The 8,664-nt window shown below is 43.0% G+C and overlaps 1 long non-coding RNA gene across 3 annotated transcripts in view; it reads right to left on the bottom strand.

The window, feature by feature from the left end:
• Positions 1 to 8,664, bottom strand: part of LOC135116117 (uncharacterized) — a 259,797-nt gene that overhangs the window by 197,302 nt on the left and 53,831 nt on the right. The window lies entirely within an intron of this gene.

The raw sequence follows: 8,664 nt of genomic DNA on the forward strand, positions 1-8,664 counted from the left end.
GATCCTGTGTAATATAATTCATAAGCGGCCCATTGTCTTAAACATATTCATGAATAGTAATTGCGTATCAAATTTTCTCGGGGCTGCTAAATCAAATACACCTAGACATATTTAGTTACACTCCACGGGCAAAAAGTTAAAACGCAGCATACGAGACTTTAATGGTGATGGAAGTGCCCGGGAAGTATCTGGATCAATGAATCAAGACTTCGAGGAGCAATTTCTGAAGCATTTATTCATGATCCTCGCCGCTGCCTCACCCACCGCCACCAACACCACCGCCATCACCATCACTGCAGCCACCATCACCACTGTCCCTACCAACACTGCAGCCACTACCACTCCCGTCACCACCACCGCCACTTGTCACCATCACCAACACTACAATAGTACATTCAGCCATTCTTACCACCACCAATACCACCACCACTGCCCTAACCACTACCACTACCACCACCACACACTACTACCGACACTGCAACTACCGCTACTATTACTTATTATACTACTACTGCTACTACTACTACTACTAATAATAATAATAATAATAATAATAATACCGCCACCTTCAATATCATAATCAAACCCATTACCATCACCACCATCCCTACTAACACTACCTTAGCTGTAGTAGTAGTAGTAGTAGTAGTAGTAGTAGTAGTAGTAGTAGTAGTAGTAGTAGTAGTAGTAGCAGTAGCAGTAACAGCAGCAGCAGCAGCAGGAATGGAGTAGTAGCAACAACAGCAAAAACACCACCACCACCACCACCACTACCACCACCACCGCCACCACCACTAGTCTATCCCATATTGTCAGGTAATTTAATTTGAGAAGCTCGTCTCTTATCACAAGCAACACGCACGGGAAGGGTACATGGTGATCAGCGAGAGCATCCACCTCCACTCCCCTCCCTCTCTACCCCTTCCTCCTCCTACACTTACTTCTCAAACTCTCCTCCCTCCTATCATCCCCTTCACCATCGTTCTCCTCTTTCTCCTTCTCCTCCTCCTCCTCCTCCACTTAACCGTACCTGTCAGCACATCAATTGGGTTATGGATATGACCTGGCCAAATATCGAATAAAGGTGATTCTTCTCGCGCACGGCAATGAGTGATGGGCTACAAGGGACCGGGAGGAGGGATAGAGGAGTAGGGGAGGGGGAGGCGCTGCAGGTAGAGATGGAGAGATGAGGAGTAAAGGTCGCGGGAGAAGGACTGACTGCCGGGGGATGCAAGGAGAGTGGTAGGAGGACTGAGGAAATAACGTTAAGAAAGAAAATGAGATGAGAGGGTGAAGTGAAGTTGAACTAATATATAGCTTATAATTTTACTCCTGGAGAATTTCTCTTGGTACAGACAGCAGGCCACCTTTGCCCTCAATCGAGATCTGGTTGGTATAAATAAGGTCGTGCTATCAAGGCAGAGTTCACGCCGAGGGAGAGGAGCTAATGAGGCGCCCGTAGTGCAGCCAAGCGAGCACTAACTGAGCCCAAACATGCAACCTGGAGGCTGCCATCGCGAGGCAGTGAGTGGGCCCACCTTGGTAGTCTTGTTCAGTGCTCCCTTTTTTAAATATATATGTTCATCTTTTTTCTTGAAGCAAGTCCAAGATCACTTGGTCGTTACATTTTTTTCTTATATCATTAGGAAATGTAACAGTGATAAAAAAAAAAAAGAAGTAAAACTGAAGAGATACGATGGCATAAAATTAATCAAATAAGTGTAAGTAAGAGTTTGTGGATCTAAGAAAAAAATAGAACAGTTTATATCATACAATGTACGTACATAGAAAGAAAATGGGATCGATAACAAAAGGATGTGAGATAAAATATATTGGGAGGGGAGAATTGAGTAAGGCGAGGATGTCAGATGAAAAGGGAGTGTTGGATATTGATGCGTGGGTATTGATGTGACAAGGATATTAGACTGAAAACACTGGTACAGTAAGTGCTGACAGCCAGAGGACAGAAACATCTAGTACCTTATCCATCATTACCAACTCGAGACGACTCCTGTTTCTCGTACGCAGAAACACAACGCGTGCTTCAAACAAATAAGACATACTGCGGGTTTTCTTTGGTGTTTCCTATTAGAGAAACATGCAGTGTGTTACAATACCAGTTTTTTTTTTTTTTCGTATCTCTCGACGAAATAGCTGCAGGAATACACTGGGAGGAGAGGGACTCCTTGACTGGCGAGGGAGAGACTCATGATGTGTGTGTGTGTGTGTGTGTGTGTGTGTGTGTGTGTGTGTGTGTGTGTGTGTGTGTGTATGTATGTGTGTATGTGTGTGTGTGAGTGCGTACATGCATACATGCTTGTCGCGGGTTCCAGTAAAGACCTATTTTCACTTGCCATCAGGCGCCCCACAATCAGCAACACGCCATCCATCCATCTGACCTTCAGGAGAGTGGACTGCCAGGGTGATGCGCGCCTCACAACACGTACATTTACACTACATGCCACAACACACACACACACACAATAAAAAAAAAAAGTACCTTGCCTCTATTCAGATTAAGGCCGTCAGCTACAGCCGCGACCCACAACAGGCAAATGGAACGCCAGATCCTGCGACGTAGAGAGAATGGAGTTATACATTTAGAACACATGTGTGAATGTAAGTTTACGCCTGACCCTCTTTGTGTGTGTGTGTGTGTGTGTGTGTGTGTGTGTGTGTGTGTGTGTGTGTGTGTGTGTGTTTATATATGTGTGTGGTGTAAGCTTATGAATAAAACCACTAAATTGTGAGGTTATTTATTCCTACGGATGTGTTTAGATGCACCCGTGACCTTCGCTTGCCGTTTTTCCTTATCTTGTCGCAATACCCACGCTTGGCTCTTCTTTATTTCATTATTTTTCTTTACCTGCCTCCTCACATACTCTGCATCTCCCTTTCCTTTCTTTCTTTCTCCCTCACTTTATCTCTCAGCTTTCTTAACTCTCATTAATTTTTCTTTTTTTTTTCTTTTCCTCCCTTTTCCTCCCTCTACCTCTCAGCATCTTCACCTGTCTCCCTATTTTTTCAGTTCTCTTCTTTACTCCCCTACCTTTCATCCCCTGTAGCTTTTCACCCTTTCCTACCAGGCGTCTCTTATTCCTGCAGTGGGTGACAGCTCTTGGATTACCCCGGTAATGGCCCACCGACCCTCTACTTAACGCCCCTTGCTCGTCGGATTGTTGCAATTACCACCACCTTAAATCTAAACCAGGCAAGTCATCGTCATTTCACGTCCAGGCGGGATTTTCTGATCAGCCCCACGATATATTTCTTTCTCGACTTGTTAACGACGCACAGTTCGTCTCGGAGAAAAAAGAAATAATACAAGTCAAAGCCAAACGCGTAATCTCATCTGCAGTATCGTTGAGTCACCCTGGACGGCCTCCTATCATTTCCTAGTCTCCACTTCATCCATGACTCTCGCTCCTCCAAATCACCCACTTGAAAAATGGCCAGACCTCCTCCTCTGTAATGGATTTGTTTGATGGGCGCTGTGACGGAAAGCCGATCACGCTGGTACTAAATGTCAGGCTGACGAGAGGTGCACGGCCGCCCTCGCTGGACAATGGCACCATCGGGAAAGGTTACAGCGATCAACGAGGAAAACAAGACGGGATTCCTTTATATAACATTCTCGATAAATGAAGGGGAAAGTTACAGCGAATGCCGGAGAAGGAAGTAGGATTTTTTTGTATGAAGTCTCCGAGGAGCGTAGAGAAAAAAAAGTGACAAGGATTAACGAAGAAAATGCTGAATTCTTGAATCTAATATTTTGGACGAATGCAGCAGAAAATTACAGATAACCAAGGAAAGAAAAAAAAAACGGAATTCTTTCACATTAACATCTTTGACATGCAGAGATATTACAACAGAAAGAAAAAAAACACTAAACTTTTGTATAACATCTCCGACAAATGACACATAAGAAAAAGTTTCAGAGATTACCAAAGAAAAAGAAGAAAGAAGAAAAAAAAAAGGATCATCTCATGTAATATTTTTGACACAATGCGAGTGAACAAAAGAAGAAACAGCGCGAAATGGCAGGCCAGCGGAAATGGTGATGAATGCGGATGTGCCGGACAGGGCAGAGGGAGAGAGGTTAAACGTGTTATTCTTCTTCTTCTTCTTCTTCTTCTTCTTCTTCTTCTTCTTCTTCTTCTTCATCTTCGTCTTCTTTCTTTTTCTTCTTCTTCTTCATTTTCGTCTTCTTCTTGTTCTTGTTCTTGTTCTTATCATCATTATCATTACTGTTATCATTATTATTATTATTATTATTATTATTATTATTATCATTATCATTATCATTATTATTATCATTATTATTATTATCATTATTATCATTGTTACCATTATTACATTTCCTTGTTCTTGGTCTTTTTTTCTTCTTGTTCTTGTTCTTCTCTTTCAACTTCTTTTGGACAATAACAAATACCTCACTTTTCTAAAACACGCCTACATTAGAAAAGCAAAGCTACGCACTTCCACCTTATCTTCACCAAGGCAGAATGGTCACACTTCAAACCACCATAATGTATCTGAATGCGTACGTACATAAATTCGCCGTGTTCTGAGGAGCCGGAAGTCACGAGTCAGCTGCCACCTGTCGGGCGTCTCATTATCATCGGAAAGCATTATTAACGAGTCCCACAACATGAAACAGGGCGAGGATCATTCATCTTCCCGGGTTCACCAACACTTCTTCCTTCTGGATCACTTACGAGGATTTCTAACGTGCTGTGTGTTGTGCGGGGCTAAACTTTATTCTGTCGACCTCTCTAATGGAAGCTAACCTAACCTACCCTAACCTAACTTCATGTGTTGTGTGTTGTGTTGTGTGCGACTAAACTTTATTCTGTCGACCTCTCTAATGGAAGCTAACCTAACCTACCCTAACCTAACCTCACGTGCTGTGTGTTGTGTTGTGTGTGGCTGAACTTTATTCTTTCGACCTCTCTAGTGGAAAGTTAAACGGCAGCATCACTTTTTCATCCCTTTTAGTAATAAGCTCTGCATTCTCACTATTTCATTGCCTTAAACGGTAAGCTCTGGGTCTCTCTAACCGCTTGTTGTCTTTTTTTTTTTTCTTCTTTTCTTCCTTCGTACAACTTGAGCTGTATCAGACACTTTGGAAAGTAAACTGGTCAATTTCCTTGTGTGATTCTTTTCTTGTTATTATCTTTGGGGAGTTGCATTATGAGTTTTTCTCTTCTCTTTCTTTTTCATGTAACCCATTTTTTGTGCACTTGGTGGGACTTCCTAAGACGTAAAAAAAAAAAAAAAGAACCCACAGAGATAAACAGATAAACAACTCCCCTTCTGCCCTCCCCACTAAGATTAAAACTCCCCCCCGTAATCTTTTCCCGTAAGTGTTTTCTTCACATTATCGCCATAACGAGCTACATTTTTCAAGTCATTATGCACCCCGGTACATGCAGATACAGACACTCTCCCAAAACGAGGAGATATGAATACATGTTTTTGTATATCTGTGTGTGTGTGTGTGTGTGTGTGTGTGTGTGTGTGTGTGTGTGTGTAAGTGTCCGTTTGTCTGTCAGCTCCTTTTTATTTGTCAAGCAGTCTGTCTGTCTATCTGGCTTTCAGTCTGTATGCCTGTCTGTTTTTCTGTCTGTCTGCCTGTCTATCTGTCCGTCTGTCTGCCTATCTGTTTGTATATATGTATTCATGTATGTGTGTATGCACGTACGTCCACTTGTCTGTCTTTCTACCTGTCATCCTGTCATTCCTAAAAAGCAAGTACAAATTATGAGTGGTCCAATCTAGGCAACATGTGTACGTACGTAGAACCATCACAAGTCAACACCGCTGCATTAAGCAAGAGACGGACAGACACAAGTAGACACGGACAGACAGACAATAACAGGCAGAAGAATCACCACAAAAAGCGAAGGACAAGCAGCAATATTAACAACCTGACGTAACTGGGTAGAGGAACGACTCCGCGACAGGTGTGACAGGCAGGGGGCGGGGTGCGTCCTGGGAGACAAACGAGAAACTTAAATTATCAATACATCAGGGGCGAGGAGGGCCGTAATAACAGGCTTACGCTGAGTTCCTCCCCGCTGCTGGAGTTGTGCTGGATCTGAAGGGGACGAAGGAGAGCATTCAAACACTTGTCTGGGAGCGTGTTTTTCTCTCGGGAGACTTCGGTACCTTGTGAGGCTCTAATTTTGTTATTTAGTGGTGGCAAGGAGGGCAAGGAAAAAGAGAAGGAGGAGGAGGAGGAGGAGGAGGAGGACGCCAACGATAACGACGACGACAAGGACGGAGACGAAGAGGAGGAGGACAGCAGCACCATCAACAACGGCAGTAAAGCAGTTTTCTCTTCTTCACAGTGAAATCCCTGATCACAGTACGTATAATGCTACCAGTCTTCTATTTATATCCCTCAATCTCCCGTGTACTCGCAGCGCAACAATAAGTAATGAGAAGGATCCACGCTGTCAGCCACAACTCTAACTGATGAGGATAAGATTGAAGAACATTCTTAACTTTCCTGCTCAGATTCTGTACATAGATTTTCCCCAACGATAAAAACAAGTGCACGCGTTCCTGCCTTTACGAAAACTTGTCCGGCGCAATTCGTCATGCCGTCTCGTTGTGGCGATGTCCAATCTACCCTTGAGTTTGCTTACGAGCGTAGCGGCGTCGGTACGGCAAGAAAGCATCCGGGAGAAATAAACACTAATGAAATAGTCCACATGTTGCCCTTCTTTTATAGTTGTTTAGAAATCATAGAAATCATTACACCTCCACTACCAGCCTTTACCTTTATTTATTTTTTTTTCCAAGATGGAAGCCTTGTAATTTTTTTTCCTCATAAAATGGAACTACAAGCGTCTGGATGTTGCTGTACATGGGCATATTTGTAATATTATATCATATGTAATAAATCGTACGTTATATCGCATGTTGTATCATACAACTATCTTATTAAGTCACAGTATCCACAAGAAATTGTTACAATTATGATTATCTAAAATAAAAGTTCAACATCAGAACACTACTCTGACTAACACATGACTAAAGCTACACAGGGTTGCTACAGACGACATCACCTTCCCCAGACTCCTACATTCGTGTTACGCACACATATCATCATGCTCCTATACCTATTGCTGTTTTTCTTCCAGTGTATGTATAAAGATTTCGTGTCCATTCCCGGCAACTTGAATTTCCAAAACACGGTGCATATTGCTGACGCTCTCCCTACTTTAATATATTATGTTATTTCCATTGAGCCTGCAAGCAAAACTTATGCGCTAGTTTTATAAAAGTGGTGATCATTTGTCATCAATACTTTAGAAGGCTGTCTGCTTATCTGCTATCTGTACACTATACATGGCTCTCGGGATATCATCGATGTGATCCTCTGATGATAATTCACAGTTAATGATCACACCAAGACATTGTATTTTTTTCTTTCTGAAGCCTTCGTGGCTTATTCGTAACTTGTACACTATGCTTACTCTCTTTATAATTCGCTGGGATTCTATTACACGCATTTGTCTAGACTGGATTCCATTTTCCACGCTTGGATGTGTGTGTGTGTATGTGTGTTGCCCTTCGCCCAGTAGTCAGGTAGGCAAGCAAGCCTGGCTGGCCTTCACGCCGCCTCACCACCAAAGCACAAAGCCAACACAACATGTAACTTACCTCCCGCCCATCCGATCATGGGCATTAGATATATTTGGCGTAATGGAGCCAGTGTATAATAGCTATTTTTTCCCAGTAAATCACAGAGTAATGTTGCTGATTCTTTTCGGTAGTTCGTACGCAAAAAAAAAAAAAAAAAAGAAGATTCGTGGACCAAATCAGGAAAAAGTAATCATAACTTCGCCCCAAAAGGTGGCGATGGTATGATCATTATCATTAAGTAACCTACAACCCTGTAGGTCCAAACAAAAACGGCAATATTCCTGATAACAAAATTTCTTGTTTCTCACAGTGGCACAAAAGTGTGGACTTACTTTACAAACGCAAAGACTAGAGAGGTTTGGTGGGAGACGTGCAGATGCCAGTCCAGGGTGATGGAGCGCCCTGAGCTGCGCCATGCCTTAGCAGCAGCCTGTTTGAACTCGGCCAAAAAGAATCTGCTATGCACTATGAGTCAATGAATAAAAAAGAAAAGAGTCGTCCTACATCCTCAAACACCCGTACAGTAACTTTTATGGCGTATTATCTACAGTATTTGCTATATAGGGACGCAGACAACGGCACCGAGAGGCAAAGTGTGGTCGCGCCGAAAGCTCTTGTCTCCCTCACTCCTCTAATATTGACCCTCGACGTGTAGCAGCGGTAAGAAGGCAACTTTTTCCCTCGCCATGTGTTTGCCAGGGAGGAGGGAGCTAAGAGAGGAGGCAGGAAACGAAGCGAAGAAAGACTGAAAGACGGAGAGAGAAATGGGAAGGAAATTTGAAGATGGAATGGAGGAGGAACCAAGGTCCAACCTAAGAGGATGCAGAGAGTCAATTCCAATGCTCATTTTTGCCTCGGTCTTTCATATGCAAATGCGGTACTCAGGTCGCCACGCCTTTGATAATTTGCTGTGTTATTCTGTCCATCCGCGCCGCTCAATGGCCGGCAAACACCGCTTATTTAGATTAGAGAAAAGTATTCACTCATTACGTCCCCTCTTTTACAATT

Source organism: Scylla paramamosain, chromosome 1 (assembly GCF_035594125.1).
Source record: "Scylla paramamosain isolate STU-SP2022 chromosome 1, ASM3559412v1, whole genome shotgun sequence".
Lineage (NCBI taxonomy): Eukaryota > Metazoa > Arthropoda > Malacostraca > Decapoda > Portunidae > Scylla > Scylla paramamosain.